The 20,172-nt window shown below is 41.3% G+C and overlaps 1 protein-coding gene across 7 annotated transcripts in view; it reads left to right on the plus strand.

Annotated features, from left to right (window-relative positions):
- TMEM225B (transmembrane protein 225B) overlaps nt 1-20,172 on the plus strand; it is a 52,889-nt gene that overhangs the window by 23,530 nt on the left and 9,187 nt on the right. Inside the window, exons 2-3 of one of the 7 annotated variants that reach the window (XM_034964529.3) lie at nt 14,071-14,129; nt 16,333-16,410. The gene's annotated coding sequence lies outside the window, so the exon portion shown is untranslated. The other 6 variants (XM_063605995.1, XM_055115176.2, XM_008968729.5 and 3 more) reach the window with 6 other exon arrangements.

Consider the following 20,172-nt stretch of genomic DNA (forward strand, 5'->3'; position numbering starts at 1 on the left):
ATATTTTCCTCTCCTCTCTGGATATTAGGAACAATATCACGGGGGTGTACACCCCCTTCAATATTGAAAGTAATATCCTCTTTTCCCCTGGAGATCAGGAACAATATCAATGGAGGGTGTACACCCTCTTCAATATTGGGGTAATATCATCCTCTCCTTCCCTTGATATTAAAAACAGTACCACAGGGATGTGTACAACCCCTGCGATTTTGAAAGTAATATCATCCTGTCCTCTTCTGGATATTAGGAAGACTATCACAGGGGTGTGTGTACACCCTCTGCGATATTGGGAGCAATATCATCCTCTCCCCCCTGGATATTATAAACAATATCACAGGGGTGGTGTACACCCCTGCAATATTGGGAGTATATCATCATTTCCCCCGCTCCCAGATATTAGGAACAATATCACGGTGGGGGGGTGTACACGCTCTGTGATATTGGGAGTAATATCATCCTCTCTCTCTCTGGATATTAGGAACAATATCACAGGGAGGGTGTACACCCCCTCGATATTGAGTAATATTTTCTCCCCCACTGGAAATTAGGAACAATATTACAGAGGGGGTGTACACCAACTGCGATATTGGTGGTAATATCCTCTACTTCCTGGATATTAGGAACAATCTCACTGGGGGTTGTACACCCCCTGCGATATTGGGAGTAATATCATCCTCTCCCCCTCTGGATACTAGGAACAATATCACATGGGGGGTGTACACTTCTCACACTATTGGGAGCAATATCATTTCCTCCCCCCCTACATATTAGAAACAATATCACAGGGGTGTTGTACACCTTCTGCGACATTGGGAGTAATAGCATCATCTTTCCCAATGGATATTAAGAACAATATCACAGGCAAGGTGTACATTCCTTGAGATATTGGGAGTAATATCCTCTCCTAACCTGAGTATTAGGAACAATATCACAGTGGGGGTGTACAACTTCTACGATATTGGGAGTAGTGTCATCCTCTCCACCCTTGTATATTAGGAAGAATATCACACTGGGGGTGTACACCCCCTGCGATATTGAGAATAATGTTATACTCTTCACTCCTGGGTATTAGGAAGGAAGAACACCTACAAAGGGGGTGGACACCCCCTGCGATATTGGGAGTAATGTCATCCTCTCCTTCTCTGGATATTATGAACAAAATCACAGAGTGTGTGTACACTTTCTTTGATATTGGGATTAATATCATTCTCTCTTCCACTGGATATTAGAGGTAATATCACATGGGGAATGTACACCCTGTGATACTGACAGTAATATAATTGTCTCCCCACCTGCAAATTATTAACAATATCACAAGTGGGGTGTACACCTTCTGTGATATGGGAAGTAATATCATCCTCTCTTTCCTGGATATTACGAACAATATCACAGGGGGGTGAACACTCCCTGCGGTATTGGGAATAATATCATCCTCTTTCCCACTGGATGCTAAGAACAGTATCACAGGGAGGTGTACAACCCCTGAGATATTAAGAGTAATATCATCCTCTTTTCTCCTGGATATTGAAAAAAATATCACACTGGGGTGTACAACCTTGCTATATTGAGATTAATATTGTCATCTCCCGCCCTGGATATTAGGAACAATATCACAAGGAGGGTTCACACCCCCTGCGATATTGGGAGTGATATCATCCTCTTCCCTACTGGATAGTAGGAACAATATCACGGGGGAGTGTACCGTCTTTTCGATATTGGAAGTCATATCATTCTCTTTCCCTCTGGACATTAGGAACAATATCACAGGGAAGGTATACTCCGCCTGTGATATTGACAGTAATATTATTGTCTTCCCCATTGGATATTAGGAACAGTACCACAAGGGGTGTGTACACCTCCTGCGATATTGGGAATAATACCATTTTCTTCTCCTTTGATATTAGAAGCAATATCACAGTGGGTGTGTACACGCTTTGCCATATTGGGAGTAATATCATCCTATCCCCACTAAATATTAGGAACAATATCACAAAGGGGGTATACACCCCCTGCGATATTGGGAGTAATATAATCCTCTTCCCCCTGGATATTAGGAAAAATACCACAGGGTGTGTGTACTCCCCCAGTAATATCAACCTCTCCCCCACTGGATAATAGGAACAATATTACAGAGGGGGGGTACACCCCCTGAGATATTGAAAGTAATATTATCCTCTCTTCCCTTGGATATTAGGAACAATATCACAGAAGGAGTTTACACCTCCTTTGATATTGGGATTAATATTCTCTCTTCCACTGGATATTAGGAAAAATATCACACGGGTGGTGTACACCTGCTATGATATTGACAGTAATATAATCATTTCCCCTTTTGGATATATTAATATAAAAAGGGGAATGTACACCCCCTGCGATATAGTGATATCATCCTCTCCCCTGTGGATACTAGAAACAATATCACAGGGGGATGTACACACCCTGTGATATTGGAAATAATATCTTCCTCTTCTTTTCTGGATATTAGGAAAAATATCACCGGGGGGTATACACCCCCTGCCCTATTTGGAGTAATATTGTCATCACCCACTTTGGATATTAGGAAGACTATTACAAGGAGGGTATACATTCCCTGCGATATTGAAAATAATATCATCCTCTCTCCCTCTGGATATTAGAAACAATATCACAGGGGTGGTGTACAACCCCTGCAACATTGGAAGTAACATCATCCACTTTCCCCATGGATATTAGGAACTATATTACAGGGTGGGTGTACACCTTCTCTGATATTGGGAGTAATATCATCCTCTCCCCCCCTTGATATTAGGAACAATATCTCACGGGGGTGTACACCCCCTATGCTATTGGGTGTAATATTGTCTCCCCTTCTGGATATTAAAAACAATGTTATAGCAGGGTGTACACCCCCTGCGATATTGACAGTAATATCTTCTACCCCCTTGGATATTAGGAACAATATCAAACCAGGGGTGTACACCCCCTGCGATATTGGGGGTACTATCATCCTCTTCCCACCTGGAAATTATGATCAATATCACAGGGAGGACGTACACCCCCTATGATATTTGGAGTAATATTATTCTCTCTCCAGCTGTATGTTAGAAACAATATCACAGAGGAGGTTTACACCCCCTTTGATATTGGGAGTAATATCATCCTCTCCCCTCCCGGATATTAGGAACTATATTACAGGGTTGTGTACACCCCCTGCGACATTGAAAGTAGTATCATCCTCTCCACTTCTGGATATTAAGAACAACATCACAGGGGGGTGTACACTCCCTGTGGTATTGGGATTAATATCATCCTCTTCCTCCGTGGATATTAGAAACAATATCACAAAGGGTTATTCCCCCCACCTGCGATATTGGTAATAATATCTTCTCCCCTCATGAATATTAGGAATAATATCACAGGGGGTGTGTACATCCCTTATGATATTCGGAGTAATATTATTATCTCCCCCTGCATATATTAGGAACAATATCACAAAGGGGGTGTAAACCCCTTGCAATATTGAGGATAATGTCATACTCCCTCTCTTGGATATTAGGAGCAATATCACACGGGGGGTGTACACCCCCTGCGATATTGGGAGTAATATCATCCTCTCTCCCCCTACATATAAGGAACAATATCACAGGGGGGATGTACACCCCCTTCGATATTGGGATTAATATCATCCTCTGTTCCACTGGATATTAGGAACAATATCACACGAGGGGTGTACACCCCCCTGAGATATTGACATTATATCGTCTCCCCCTGAATATTGTTAACAATATCACAAGGGGGATGTACACCACTTGCTTTACAGGGAGTAATATCCTCCTCTCCACCCACGATATTAGGAGCAATATCATGGGGGGGTGGTGTTGTACATTTCCTGCGGTATTAGGAGTAATATTCTCTCCTCCCCTGGATATGAAGAACAATATCACAGGGGGGTGTACACCCCCTGCCATATTTGGAGTAATGTCATCTTCTCCGTTCCTGGATATTAGGAACAATATCACAGCATGGGGAGTATACCCCATGCGATATTGGGAGTAATATTGTCGTCTCCCCTCCATTACATTAGGAGCAATATCACAAGGAGGGAATACACCCCCTGTAATAATGGGAGTAATAATATCCTCCACCCCCCCTGGATATTAGGAACAATATCACAGGGGGGATGTACATCCCCTGCAATATTGGGAGTAATATCATCTTCTGCCCCTCTCGATATTAGAAACAAAATCATGGGGAGGGGGTGTACACCACCTATGATATTGGGAATAATATTATCCTCTCCCCCTGGATGTTAGGAACAATATCACAGAGGGGTGTACATCCCCTGCAATATTAAGAGTAATATCATCCTCTCTTCCACTGGGTATTAGTAACAATATGATAGTGGGGTGCGATATTGAGAGTAATATCATCCTCTCTCCCACTGGCTATTAGGAACAATATCGCAGGCGGGGTGTACAGTCCCTGCAATATTGGCAGTAATGTCATACTCTTTCCCCTAATATCAGCCTCTATTTCACTGGATATTAGGAACAATATCACAGGGCGGTGTACAACCCCTGTGATATTGGAAGCAATATCATCATCTCCCCATCTGGATATTAGGAAGAATATCACAGTGGGGGTGTATACCTCCTGCAATATTGGGAGTAATATCATCCTCTGCCCCCCTAGATACTAGGAAAAATATCACAGCGGGGGTGTACATCCCCCTGTGATATTTGGAGTAATATCATCCTCTCCAAATTTGAATATAAGGAACAATATCACAGTGGGGTGTACACACTGTGAGTTGTTGGAAGTAATGTCATTCTCTCCTCCTGTGGATATTAGGAACAATATCACATGGGGGTTGTATACTCCCTGCGATATTGTGAGTAATATCATCCTGTCCCCTCTTGATATTAAAAACAATGTCACGGGGGTTGTACACATCCTGTGATATTGGGAGTAATATCTTCTCCCTCCCTGGATATTAGGAAGAATATTACCTCCCCTTTTGGATATTACGAATACTATCAGAGAGGGTGTACAGCACCTGCAATGTGAGGGGTAATATCACATCCTTCCTTGGATATTATGAATAATATAGCAGGGGATGCACACCCCCTGCGATGTGAAAAGTAATATCACCTCCCCCCTTGGATATTATGAATAATATCACAGAGGGTGAACAGCTTCTGCTATGTGAGGAGTAATATCACCTCCTTTGGATATTACGAATAATATCACATAGGTTGTACACCCCCTGCGATGTAAGGAGTAATGTCACCTTCCCCTTTTGATATTATAAATACTATCACAGAGGGTGTACACCCCCTGTGATGTAAGGAGTGATATCACCTCTCCCTTGGACATTACTCCTCATGTCACAGAAGGTGTACAGAGCCTGCATTGTGAGCAGTAATATGACTTCCGCCCTTTGATATTACAAATATTATTACAGAGGGTGTACAGTCCCTGCATAGTGAGGAGTAATATCACCTCCCCTTTTGGATATTACTAATATTATAACAGAATGTGTACAGCCCCTGCGATGTGAGCAGTAATATCACCTCCCCCCTTGTATATTATGAATATTATCACAGAGGGTGTACAGCCCCTTTGATGTGAGGAGTAATCCCCAGTTGGATATTAAGTATATGATCCCAGAGGCTGTACAGCCCCTGTGATGTGAGGAGTAATATTACCTTTCCCCTTGGATATTACGAATATAATCACAGAGGGTGTACACACAGACTGTTTAAATATTGCAAGTAATGTCATCTCTCCCCTTGGATATTACGAATATAATCACAGAGGGCGTACAGCCCCTGTGATATGAGGAGTAATATCACCTCCTCCCTTGGATATTACAAATATTATCACAGGGGATGTATACACAGGGTGTTTACAATATTACAAGTAATGTCATCTCTCCCCTTGGATATTACGAATAATATCACAGAGGGTGTACACACAGGATGTTTACAATATTAGGAGTAATATCTCTCCCCTTAAATATTACTAATAATATCACAGAGGGTTTACACTTCCAGTGATATTAGGAGTAATATCATCTCCTCCATGGGAGATTATGAATAATATTTGAAGAGTGTACACCCACTGTGATATTACAGGTAATATCATCTCCTCTTTTGGATATTATGAATAATATCACAGAAGGTGTACACCCACTGCTATATTACAGGTAATATCTCCTCCCTTTAATATTATGAATAATATCACAAAGGGTGTACACCCACTGTTACATTAGGAGTAATATCTCCTCCCTTGGATATTACAAATAATATCAGAGAGCTGTACATCCACTGAGATTTTAGAGGTAATATCATCTCCTCCCTCCGATATTACAAATAATATTACAGAGGATGTTCACCCACTGTGATATTGGTAGTAATATCATCTTTTTTCTTTTATATTGTGAATAATATCACAGAGGGTGTACACCCACTGCATTATTAAAGGTAATATTATCTCCTCCTTTGGATATTATGAATAATATCACAGAGGGTGTACCCCCACTGCGATATTAAGAGTAATATCTCTCTTAGATATTACAAATAACTGAATAATATCACAGAGTGTACATCCACTGTGATATTAATAGAACTAGTTCCCTAGGATATTACAAATAATATCACAAGGTGTACACCCACCGTGATATTAGAAGTAATATCTCTTTTAGATATTATGAATAATATCACAAGGTGTACACCCACTGTGATATTACGAGTAACATCTCCTTTAGATTTTATGAATAATATCACAGGGTGTACACCCACTGTGATATGAGGTGTAATATCTCCCTTACATATTACGAATAATATCACAGGGTGTACATCCACTGTGATATTAGGAGAAATATCTCCCTTAGGTATTATGAGTAATATCACAGCCTGTACACCCACTGTGATATTAAAGGTAATATCTCCTTTAGATATTATGAATAATATAACAGGATGCACACCCACTGTGATATTAGGAGTAATATCTTCCTTAGATTTCACGAATAATATTACAGGGTTTACACACAGTGTACACCCACTGTGATATTATGAGTAAGGTCTCCCTTAGATATTATGAATAATATCACTGGGTTTACACACAGGATATACAGCCACTGTGATATTAGAGGTAATATATTCCTTAGATATTACAAAGAATAACTGTGATATTATGAGTAATAGCTCCGTTAGATATTACAAATAATATCACAGGTTGTACACAAAGGGTGTACATCCACTGTGATATTAGGAGTAATATCTCCCTTAGATATTACAAGTAATATCACTGGGTTTACACACAGGGTATATACCCCCTGAGATATTAGGTGTACTGTCTTCTTTAGATCTTATAAATAATATCACAGGATGTACACTCACTTTGATATATGGAGTAATATCTTTTTTAGATATTACAAATATATCTTTCTTAGGTATTATGAATAATATCACTGGGTGTACACCCAGGTTGTACAACCAGTGTGATATTAGGAGTAATGTCTCCCTTAGGTATTACAAATAATATCACCAGGTGTTGACCCACTGTGATATTAGGAGTAATATCTTTTATTATGAATAACATCACAGGGTGTATGCCCACGGTGATATTAGGAGTAACATCTTTCAGATCTTATGAATAATATCACAGGGTGTACACACAGCGTCTTCACCCACTGTGATATTATAAGTAATATCTTTTACGTATTATAAATAATATCACAGGGTGGACACCCATGGTGATATTAGTAGTAATTTCTTTTAGATATTATGAAGAATATCACAGGGTGTACACACAACGCCTACACCTATGGTGATATTACAAGTAATATCTTTTACGTATTGTGAATAACATCACAGGGTAGACACCCACGATGATTTTAGGAGTAATATCTTTTAGATATTATAAATAACACCACTAAGTGAACACCCATGGTCACATTAATAGTAATATCTTTCAGATAGTATGAATAATATCACAGTGTGTACACCAGCGCTTATATTAGGAGTAATATCTTTTAGGTATTATGAATAATATCACAGGTTGCACACCAAGGGTAATATTAGCAGGAATATCTTTTACATATAATGAATAATATCACACGGTGTACCCACATGGTGCACATCCATGGTGATATTATGAGTAACATCTCTTAGATATTGTGAATTAGATTACAGGGTGTACACCCTCGGTGATATTAGGAGTAATATATTTTAGATATTATGAATAATATCACAGGGTGTAAACACAGGGTGTACATCCACAGTGTTATTAGGAGTAATATCTTTCAGATATTATGAATAACATCATCACAGGGTGTACACACACTGTGATATTAGGAGTAATGTCTTTGAGATATTATGAATAATATCATCATAGGGTATACACCCACAATGATATTAGGAGTATTATCTTTTACATATTATGAATAATATCACAGGGTGTACACACAGGATGTACTTTCATGGTGATATTAGGAGTAATATATTTTAGATATTATGAATAATATCACAGAGTGTACACCCACGGTGATATTAGGAGTAATATCTTTAGATATTATGAATAATAACACAGGGTGTACACCCACGGTAATATCAGGAGTAATACATTTTAGATGTTTTAATGTCACAAGGTGTGCACACATAGTGTACACCCACGGTGATATTAGAAGCAATATCTTTTAGATATTATGAGTAATGTCACATTTTGTACACACAATGTCTACACCCCCGGTAGTATTAGGAGTAATATCTTTTAGATATTGTGACTAATACCACAGGGTGTATATCCATGGTTTTATTAGGAGGGATACCTTTTAGATATTGTCAATAGTATCACAGGGTGTACACTCACGGTGATATTAGGAGTAATGTCTTTTAGATATTGTAAATAATATCACAGGGTGTACACCCACGGTGATATTAGGAGTAATATCTTTTAGATATTGTGAATAATATCACAGAGTGTACATCCACGTTTTTATTAGGAGGAATATCTTTTAGATATCGTCAATAGTATCACAGGGTGTACATCCACGTTGATATTAGGAGTAATATCTTTTAGATATTATAAATAACACCATAGGGTGTACACCCATGGTGATATTAGGAGTAGTATCTTTTAGATATTATAAATAACACCATAGGGTGTACACCCATGGTGATATTAGGAGTAATATCTTTTAGATATTATGAATAATATCACAGGGTGTACACCCATGGTTTTATTAGGAGGAATATCTTTTGGATATTGTCAACAGTATCACAGGGTGTACACCCATGGTGATATTAGGAGTAATGTCTTTTAGATATTGTGAATAATATCATCACATGGTGTACACCCACTGTGATATTAGGAGTAATGTCTTTTAGATATTATGAATAATATCATCACAGTATATACACCCACTGTAAACACTCTGTGTAAATACTGTTACATGATAAATATCAGAAGCGACATTTCATCAATATGACAGTATGTAAACCTGTGTAAACACTTTGGTATGACATATATCAGAGATGATATTTCATCAATATCACAGTGTGTAAACACTCTGTGTAAACACTGTGATGTGACAAATATCAGAAGCGATACTTCATCAATATCATATGTGTAAACCCTCTGTAAACACCATGATAGGCAAACATCAGAAGCGATATTTCATCAATATCATAATGTGTAAACCCCCTGTAATCACTGTGATATGATAAATATCTAAAGCGATATTTCATCCATATCACAGTGTATACCCCCTCTGTCAACACTGTGATATGATGAATATGAGAAGCGATATTTCATCAATATCACAGTGTGTGAACGCTCTGTGTGAGCACTGTGATATGATAATTATCAGAAGTGATATTTCATCAATATTACTGTGTGTAAACACTGTGATATGATAAATATCAGAAGGGATACTTCGTTAATATCACAGTGTGCAAATATTGTGATATGGTAAATATCTGAAGCGATATTTCATTAATATCACAGTGTGTAAACACTGTGATTTGATAAATATGAGAAGAGATATTTCATTAATATCACCCTGTGAAAACACTTTGATATGATAAATATTAGAAGTGTTATTTCATTAATATCACAGTCTGTAAATGCTCTGTGTAAACACTGATTTGATAAATATCAGAAGCGATATTTCATTAATATCACACTGTGTAAACACTCTGTGTAAACACTTTGATACGATAAATATCAGAAGCGTTATTTCATTAATATCACAGTGTGTAAACACTGCGATATGATAAATTTCAGAAGCGGTATTTCATTAATATCACAGTGTGTAAACTCTGTAATATGATAAATATCAGAAGCGATATACCGTTAATATCACAGTGTGTAAACACTCTGTGTAAACGCCGTGATATAAAAAATATCAGAAGTGATATTTCGTTTATATCACACTGTGTAAACACTGTGATATATCAGCAGCGATATTTCATGAATATCACTGTGTGTGAATGGTCTGTGTAAACACTGTGATATGATATCAGAAGCGATATATCATTAATATCAAAGTGTGTAAACACTGTGTAAACACTATGATATGATAAATAGCAGCGATATTTCATTAATAACAGTGTGTAAACACTGTGTAAACACAGTGATATGAAAAATATTAGAAGCGATATTTCATTAATATCACAGTGTGTAAATACTCTGTGTAAACACCATGATATGAAAAATATCAGAAGGGGTATTTCATTAATATCACAGTGTGTAAACTGAGAAATATCAGAACCAATATTTCATTAATATCACAGTGTGTAAACACTGGATATTATACATCTTACAGTGATATTTTATTCATATCACAGTGCGGAAACACTGGATATTATACATATCACAGGGATATTTCGTTTGTATCTCTATGTATAAACAGTGGATATTATAAATATCATCGATATTTCATTTATAGCCCTATGTGGAAACACTGGATATTATATATATCACAGCTATATCTCATTTATACCTCTGTGTGGAAACGCTGGATATTATAAATATCACAGCAGGATTTCAACTTTATTCCTGTGTGGGAACAGTGGATATTATAAATATCACAGCGATATTTCATTTATATCCCTTTGTGGAAACACTGGATATTTTAGTATTTCATTCATATCCCTATGTGGAAACACTGGATATTTTAATACTTCATTCATATCCCTGTTTGGAAACACTGGATATTTTAATATTTCACTCATAGCACAGTGTGGAAACACTGGATATTATAATATTTGATTCATAGCACAGTGTGGAAACACTGAATATTATTTCATTCATAGCACAGTTTGGAAACACTGCATAGTATAATATTTCATTCATTGCACAGTTTGGAAACACCGGATATCATAATATTTCATTCATAGCATGGTGTGAAAACACTGGATAGTATAATATTTCATTCATAGCACAGTGTGGAAACACTGGATAGTATATTTCATACATAGCACAGTGTGGAAACACTGTATATTATAAATGTAACAGCGATATTTCATTAATATCACAGTGTGAAACACTGGATGTCAGTAGTGATATCGATGATGTTACAAACATAACACAGTGTGTTAACACTGCATTATCATCCTGGATGTCAGTAGTAATATCATGGATATTATGAATAATATCACAGGGTGCTAACACAGTGTGTTCACACCCTGGATATCAGTAGTAACATCATAGACATTATGAATAATATCACAGGGTGTTAACACAATGTGTTAACATCTTGGGTATCAGTAGTGGATCAGTATCAGGATATCATCCTGGATATCACAGGGTGATATTATTCATAATATCATGGATATTAATTGTATTAACACCCTGGATATCAATAGTAATACACTGGATATTATGAATAATATCACCGTGTGTTAACAACAGTGGATATCAGTAGTAATATTGTGGATATTAGGAATAATATCACAGTGTGTTAACACAGTATGTCAACACTGGATATTAGTGATATCATGAAAAATATCACAGTGTGTTAACACTGGACATTAGTAGTAATATGAATATTCTGAATAATGTAACAGTGTGTTAACACTGGATATTAGTATTAATATCTAATATGTGTTAGTAATAATATCACAGATACTATGAATAGTATCACAGTGTGTCAACATAGTGTGTTAACACTGGATATCAGCATTAATATCATGGATATTATGAATAATATGGTATGATAACACAGTGTGCTAACAAACACTGGATATTATGAATATCATAGATAATATTAATATCACAGTGTGCTAACACTGGACACTATGAAGATCATAGATATTAATATCACATTTTGCTAACACAGTGTGCTAACACTGGATATTATGAATATCATATAAATTATTAATATCACAATGTGCTAACACTGTGTTAACACTGGATATTATTATCACAGTGTGCTAACACTGGATATTATTAATATCATTGATATTAACACAACACAGGGTGCAAACACTGGATATTATTATTAGCAAGTCACAGGGTGCTAATACTAGATTTTATTAATATCATATTATTATTAACACATCACAGGGTGCTAACACTTGATATTATTAATATCATAGACATTATTAACACAACACAGGGTGCTAACACTGGATATTTTTAGTATCATAGATATTATTAACATTGCAGTGTGCCAACATTGGAAATTATTAATGTCACAAATATTGGTAATAGCACAGTGTGCTAACACTGGATATTATTAATATCACAGATATTAGTAATATCACAGTGTGTTAATACAGTGTGCTAACACTGGATATCACGAATATGGTAGATAATATAGATATTAGTAATATCACAGTGTGTTAACAGTGTGCTAACGCTGGATATTATTAATGTCACAAATATTAGTAATATCACAGTGTGCTAACACTGAATACTATGAATATCATAGATGTTAGTAATACCACAGTGTGTTAACACAGTGTGCTAACACTGAATATCATTAACATTACAGATATTAGTAATATCACAGTGTGCTACTATTAATATAATAATGTTAATACTATTGACACTATATTAGTAATATAATAGTGTTAACACTGTTATTAATATGAGAGTTAATACTACTAACACTATATTTTTAATATGATAGTGTTAACACTACATTACTAATATGTGTTAACACTATCTTATTAATATAATAATGTTAATACTATTAACACTATATTATTAATATAATGGTGTTAGCACTATATTATTAATATAATAGTGTTAACACTATATTATTATTATTATTTGAGGCAGAGTCTCGCTCTGTCGCCCAGGCTGGAGTGCAGTGGTGCCATCTCTGCTCACTGCAAGCTCCGCCTCCCAGGTTCACACCATTCTCCTGCCTCAGTCTCCCGAGTAACTGGGACTACAGGCGCCCCCACCACGCCCGGCTAATTTTTTGTATTTTTTAGTAGAGACGGGGTTTCACCGTGTTAGCCAGGATGGTCTCGATCTTCTGACCTCGTGATCCGCCTGCCTTGGCCTCCCAAAGGACTGGGATTACAGGCGTGAGCCACCGCGCCCGGCCTAACACTATATTATGAAACACTATATTATTATTATAGTGTAGATACTATTACATTATTAATAGTGTTAACACTATTATCATTAATATAATAGTGTTAATACTATTAACACTTTATTATTATTTATAATATTAATATACAAGTGTTATTAATTATTAATATAATTATAATACTGTTAACACTATATTATTAACAATTATTATTAATATAATAGTGTTATTAATATAATATAATAGTGTTAACACTATAATAGTGTTAACACTATATTATATTGTTAATATTATAGTGTTAACACTATTATATGATTAATAGTGTTAATCATGTATTATTAATATAGCAGTGTTAATAGTAACCCTATATTATTAATACAATAGTGTTAATGCTATTAACGCTATATTATTAATATAAGTGTTAACACTCAACACTATATTACTAATATAATAGTGTTAATAGTATATCATTAATATAATAGTGTTAATACTATTAACACCATATTATTAATACTATTATTATTCCCATTTTACAGATTAGAAGCCCAGGACCCAGGAAGGAGACACAGGAAATTTATTCAAAGTCCCCACGCTGGTAATGGCAGAGCTAGGATTTGAATTCAGATCCCTCCCGCTCTCTGTTCCTCCGCCCCCACACACCCGTGAGCGAAGCCGGTACTGTGGGCAGACGCCAGGGCCAGGTTTCCCCACCCTCCACCCGCCAGGTTTGCGGGTGGCCGGGGCGGCAGGTAGGGAGGTGAGCCCGCGTCTCCTCCGCAGAGCTGGAGCTGGAGCTCCGCTCAGAGGCCCAGGCTCAGTGGGCTCCTCCCCCGGGTCGGGGCAACCCCCCACCGGGGCCTCTGGGGCCAACGGAAGCTCCAGGAGCGCGGTGGAGCCTGGAGTGGAGGGCGAGGGTCCCACCGTGACCCGCCTGGAGGGCAGCCCAGCTCTGGGACGCGAAACCGCCTACGACGGTGCCGCAGGTGGAGGGAAGGGTAGAGGGGAGACCAGTAGAGGGGAGAGCAAGGTGGCCCCACAGGTTGGGAGAGGATGTGGGGAAGTCCCCCTACCCACCCAAGGCCGAACATCGCCTAACTGGCTGTGGGACGCCCGGGGCAGGGGCTGGGGGCGGATGGCCTGGTTAGGGCCCAGCTTGGGGTCTTGAAAATATTCTTATGGCTTTGGGGCCACAGAAGGGCGGAGTCCTGGCATTCAGGGGAAAGGGCCGAGGACGGTTGTCAACGGGAAGGAACCTCTGACCCTACCCTGGGTCAATGTGCAGTCCCAGTTGCCACAAATGACCGGAGGAAACAGTGGGAAGGGAAGGTCTCTTTCCCATTCCAAACCAGGATGCCCTTCAGGTCGCCCACTTCCTTCATCCCCAGAGCAGCTGCCGACTTTCCCGTGAAGTGCCAGGGCCTGGGAGGTGCGGGGCTGCAGCTCAGGTGCTGAAGGGGGCCTAGGGTCCAGGAACCTCCTGCCAAGCCAGTGGTCCTCAGATGCTGGTCCAGGCACCACCACGGGGTACACAGCTTTTCTTACCTCCTGGTGTTATGGGTCCTTTCTGTTTTTTGAGACGGAGTCTCGCTGTGGCTGTGTCGCCCAGGCTGGAGTGCAGTGGCACGATCTCGCCTCACTGCAAGCTCCGCCTCCCGGGTTCACGCCATTCTCCTGCCTCAGCCTCCTGAGTAGCTGGGACTACAGGCGCCCCCACCACGCCTGGCTAATTTTTTTTTTTTTTTGTATTTTTAGTAGAGACGGGGTTTCACCGTGTTAGCTAGGATGGTCTCGATCTCCTGATCTCGTGATCCACCTGCCTCGGCCTCCCAAAGTGCTGGGATTACAGGCGTGAGCCACCGCGCCCAGCCCATGGGTCCTTTAAAAAATAATAATTTGGCCAGACGTGGGGCCTCATGCCTGTAATTTCAGCACTTTGGGAGGTAAAGGTGGGAGGATCACTTGAGCCCAGGGGTTGCCTGGGCAACATAGCAAGACCCCATCTCAAAAAAAAATTAGCCAGGTGTAATGGCATACACCTGTAGTCCCAGCTACTCGGGAGGCTGAGGCAGGAGGATCGCTTTTGCCCAGGAGGCATGAATGCACCACTGCACTCCAGCCTGGGTGACACAAGACCCTGTCTCAAAAAAACAACAACAAAAATTTGAATAAAAACCAAACCAGTGACAGTAGATAAGTTGCTTTGTTTTTAATGCTCTTGGCAAAATAAAAAGTTGGCAGTCGTATATTCCCCCATTCTCTCTCTCTTTCTCACACATGCACATGCCTATAAGAAAGCATTCTCTGGATCCACAGAATTCCAGATTTGGGAATCACTGAATTGAACTGCCGGCCATTGGTGGCTGGTGAGGCTGTCCTGGCAGTGATGCAGTATTCTGGTCCCTGTGCCAGCACTGATGGGCTGTGGAATCCTCCACCAGTCATTCCCTCTCTCCAGCTCTCCATCTCTGCTTCTGTACAAAAGGATCTACAAATCCCCTCTTATATTCAAATATCTATGACCTTTCAGTCTGGCCTATATCCGTGCGGATCTGAAGTTGTGTATCCGAAGATGTAACCTTGTCCAGTGCTGGCACTAAGGGCTGCTTCAGGGAGGGACCTGGCCTGGTGCCCAGGGAAAGGAGGACAAGGTCCTCATCACTGGAGAGTGGAGGGGGCAGTGGGAATGGGACAGATAAGGGATAGTGCCCTGGGGTATACCTGGCCCCAAAGTAACCCCGGGCTGTGAAGACAAAAGCACTGCATCACATGATGTGTTTCTGTGTCTCTCTCCCTAGCAGTTCCAAGAGCCTCTGAGTTCCTGCCTTTTTTCATCTCTGAATCCCCACCATTGGCCTACATTGGGAGTGGGGCAACCTGTAAGTGCACAGTGAATTTTTGCTGAGGGAGTGGCTGGGAGGGCTGCGTGGAGTGGACAGGACCAAGCTGCACTTTTCAGGGGAGTGGGGTTTGGAAAATTTGGGGAGCAGAACAGGCACCCCCGCCCCCAGGAAGGAACCCAGGTGTATTAGTCTGTTCTCATGCTGCTAATAAAGACATACCCAAGACTGGGTAACTTATAAAGGAAAGAGGTTTAATTGACTCGCACCACATGGCTGCAGAGGCCTCACAATCATGGCTGAAGGCGAATGAAGAGCAGAGTCACATCTTTCATGGTGGCTGGCAGGAGAGAGCTTGAGCAGGGGAACTTCCACTTATAAAACCATCAGATCTTGTGAGACTTATTCACTACCACGAGAACCGTATGGGGGAAACTGCCCCCGTGATTCAATTATCTCCACCTGGCCCTGCTCTTGACACATGGGGATTATTACAATGCAAGGTGAGATTTGGGTGGGGACACAGCCAAACCAAATCACCAGGTACAGAGGCCAGAGGAGCCTGGGGATGACGGTGATGTTCCAGGTGTGGAGGGAGACGTGGCAGGCATGGGGACAGGAAGGTTGGAAGGTTGGGGAACTTTATGAAGGGAAAACTGAGAAGATGAGGAAGGCTGATGAGATGGAAGTGGGGTTGGGGAGAGGGAAGAACCAGCATGAGCTCAAGGCTAGGGTTTGGGTGAAGGAGAGAAAAAAAGGTAGAAAATGAAGGAGACAGAGATCACTTCTAGTCACATTCAGGTGGAGATGGGGTAGACAGGAAGAGGTGCCCCCTATCAAATGAGAATGCCCAGTGTACTCCCATCTATACAGAGGACAGGATCAAGATGCAGCCATGACTCCTTCCCATTGAGTTCTAATACTAGAAGGATGCCTCAATGCCCTCTGGTCCAACAGACTTCATCATTTTAGATAGAAGGAAGCAGAAGCCCTGAGGTTGGGGTGACTTGTATGACCTGGAGAGTGGATGGGAGATGGAAAGGGGAGATTTAAAGAGAGGGAAGGGCCGGGTGTGGTGGTTCAAGCCTGTAATCCCAACTCTTTGGGAGGCCAAGGCAGGAAGATCACTTAAGCTCAGGAGTTTAAGACACCCTGGGCAACATAGTTAGACCCCTGTCTCTACAAAAAATTAAAAAATTAGCTGGGCGTGGTGGCACGCACCTGTAGTCCCAGCTACTCAGGAGGCTGAGGTGGGAGGATCACTTGTGCCCAGGAGGTTTAGCCTGGGTGACAGAGTGAGACCCTGTATCTAAAAACAAAAAATAATAAGGAAAGAAGGGAATAATTCAATTTTTCAAGTGGGAAGAAGAGAAACTAGAGAATGTCAGAAAGGAAGAGAAAGTACAAACATTTTCAAGTCACTCTGACAGCATCGAAGATGAACATGTGTTTACCTGTTTATAACCAGGGTACTTGGGTGTGGGGGGTACAGGAAGGGAGCCACACCTCTGCCCTCTGCCATTAGGCTTGTTCAGCCATAGCCATTGGTAGCTCTCAGAGATGCCCCCTTCCCTGGCTGCAGCAAGTGTCTGCATGGGCAAAGACGCCCCCTTCCCTGGCTGCAGTGAGGGTCTGCATGGGGATTGGGTAGAGGCCCCAGTGTCTGCACTGGGCAAGGTTTGCACAGGGTGTGGGAGCAGGGGAGGAAAGCATGCTCACTTCGAGGGCCTTGTGCTCTCTACTGCCCAGGCACAGCTTGAAAACCGTGATGCTGCCAAGCCCAGCCTTGCACAGGCAAGAGTCCCCAGGTCTGGCTTTGGGTAGGACTTGGAAAGAAAGGCTGTCATCTTGGGGTGCACCTCCCTTGTCACATCTTCCTTTCACCTCCTGATGCCCCCTTTCTGCACTGCCAGGTAGCGAGGGTCATCGCAGTGCCACCTGGAGGCCTCTGGCCAGGCCCACCCTCCCTGCAGCTCCAATCACCGTCCCTGCTTCCTTCCTTCCCATTGCTGGATAACTCTCATTCCTCAGAGCTGCCAGGCTCAGCACAGACAGAGGGGAAAGCAGATTCATTGAAACAATTTGTCCTGAAGTTGGGTGTGGCCTCCAGCCCCTTCTCCCACAGGGATATCTGAATTTTAGAAGTCTGCCCTCCATCCCTGCCCTCCCAACTTTAACCAAGCACCTGAGTGCTCAGCACTGTGTTGGACACTTTGGTATGCGTTATTTCATTTGGTCCTCTCAGTGGCAGGTGTTGTATTCTTATCATTGGGCAGGTGTTATAATATATCCTTCCTTATCATTAGGCAGGTGTTATATCCTTCCTTTTCCAGATGGGGAAAGCAAGGTCCTGAGACTCTGAGCAAGTTCCCCAAGATCACACAGCTAGGAAGTGATGAAGCTGAGACAAGACCAGCCAGCATTTACCCACCACGGTGTAACTACTCATTCAAAAGATGACATCTTTTGAAAATTTTTATTCTTTCAGAGACAAGGTCTTGCTTTGTTGCCCAGGCTGGAGTACGGTGGCATGATCATAGCTCACTGCAGTCTCTAACTCCTGGGCTCAAGAGATCCTCCTGCCTCGTCCTCCCAAGTAGCTGGGAACTACAGACAGGCACATGCCCCCAGCCTGGCTAATTTTTAACAATTTCTTGTGGAGACTGGTCTGACTGTGTTGCCTAGGCTGGTCTCAAAACTCCTGAGTTCATGCGATCCTCCCACCACAGCCTTCCAAAATGCTGGGATTATAGGCATGAGCCACCAGTGACTGGCCACAAAAGGAGACATCTTAGTGACAGATGGTGATGAAAGAGAAGATGGGTTTGGGGGAGGAACTCCACGTGATAGGGATCCTTCACTGAGGGCCTGGGCTGCAGGAGGCTCTATGAAACACCAGAACTCTTTGTAAAACTTCCTGTTTGTACATGACCTGCTCATTTCTCAGCAGGGGCTCCTCCTGCGCACATGGACCTCTCCCCACCTAAACCCACAGTTCCTGTGGTCAGAAGGCCAGTCACTGAATAAGGGCACCTAAGGCTCTGGTCTGAATATCTCCCCTTGGTTCTCAGTCTGAAATCCCAAAAGGAAGACAGTTGACTGCAAAATAGGCTGGAGTTGTCCTTCTGATGGCCAGTAGAGGTGGCTGTTGATAGAATTGAAAGCTTAGGGCCGGGCATGGTGGCTCACACCTGCAGTCCCAGCACCTTGGGAGGCTGAGGCGGGTGGATCACCTGAGGTCAGGAGTTCGAGACCAGCCTGGCCAACATGGTGAAACCCTGTCTCTACTAAAAATACAAAAATTAGCTGGGCGTGGTGGCGGGCACCTGTAATCTCAGCTACTCAGGAGGCTGAGGCAGGAGTATTGCTGGAACCTGGGAGGCAGAGGTTGCAGTGAGCTGAGATGGTGCCATTGCACTCCAGCCTGGGCTGACAACAGCAAGACTCCATCTTAAAAAAAAAAAAAAATTGAAAGCTTAGAACTTTAGTTTTTTTCTTTTTATTAAAATTATTTAATTTTTTTTTTTTTTTTTTTTTTGAGACAAGGTCTTGCTCTGTCACCCAGGCTGGAGGGCAGTGGTGTGATCATGGTTCACTGCAGCCTTGACCTTCCTGGGCTTAGGCGATCCTCTCACCTCAGGCTTCTGAGTAGCTGAGACTACAGGTGTGCAACACCATGCCTGGCTAATTTTTGGTAGAGACAGGGTTTCGCCATGTTGCCCAGGCTGGTCTTGAACTCCTGGACTCAAGCGATCCGCCTGTCTCAGCCTCCCAAAGTAGTGGGATTGCAGGTGTGAACCA

The sequence above is a fragment of the Pan paniscus genome, chromosome 6 (genome assembly GCF_029289425.2).
Source record: "Pan paniscus chromosome 6, NHGRI_mPanPan1-v2.0_pri, whole genome shotgun sequence".
In the NCBI taxonomy this organism is placed as follows: Eukaryota; Metazoa; Chordata; class Mammalia; order Primates; family Hominidae; genus Pan; species Pan paniscus.